The following is a 470-nucleotide window of genomic DNA, read 5'->3' as shown; positions in this document are numbered from 1 at the left end:
CGAGAGAATGAAATATTGATATATGCATTAAAACAACGTTATGTTTGGACAAAAAAAATGTGGTAAATGTAACGTCATGAGAAAAAAATACGATTTCATTCTCCCATTGTGAGTCGCAGATGCTCTTTAGTCTTACCAAATGTCGCTCTGAAAGGAGGACATGTAAATTATTAAATAGGCTTGCAAATGTTATTGTCAGATTGGCATTTAGCCAATGAGGGTTCCTGGATTTCTATTTTCCCCTACAACGACTTTGTTATTTCAACTCAAAAGGGTTTATTTAGGAAAGAATCAAATTAACGCCTCTTGTGTCAGGCGAGAGAAAAGCAGCTGGAAACATCGGAGTCAGAGACAACCACATTCAATCAGCTGTTGCCAACAACACGTGTGATGGTTCGATTTTCAATCCCTTTCTTTTTGATCATGTATGGAGTAAATTTTTCATCGTGGAAGAAAAATGCTTGTCGTGA

Source organism: Penaeus monodon, chromosome 15 (genome assembly GCF_015228065.2).
Source record: "Penaeus monodon isolate SGIC_2016 chromosome 15, NSTDA_Pmon_1, whole genome shotgun sequence".
Classification (NCBI taxonomy): Eukaryota; Metazoa; Arthropoda; class Malacostraca; order Decapoda; family Penaeidae; genus Penaeus; species Penaeus monodon.
This window is presented reverse-complemented; position numbering follows the sequence as displayed.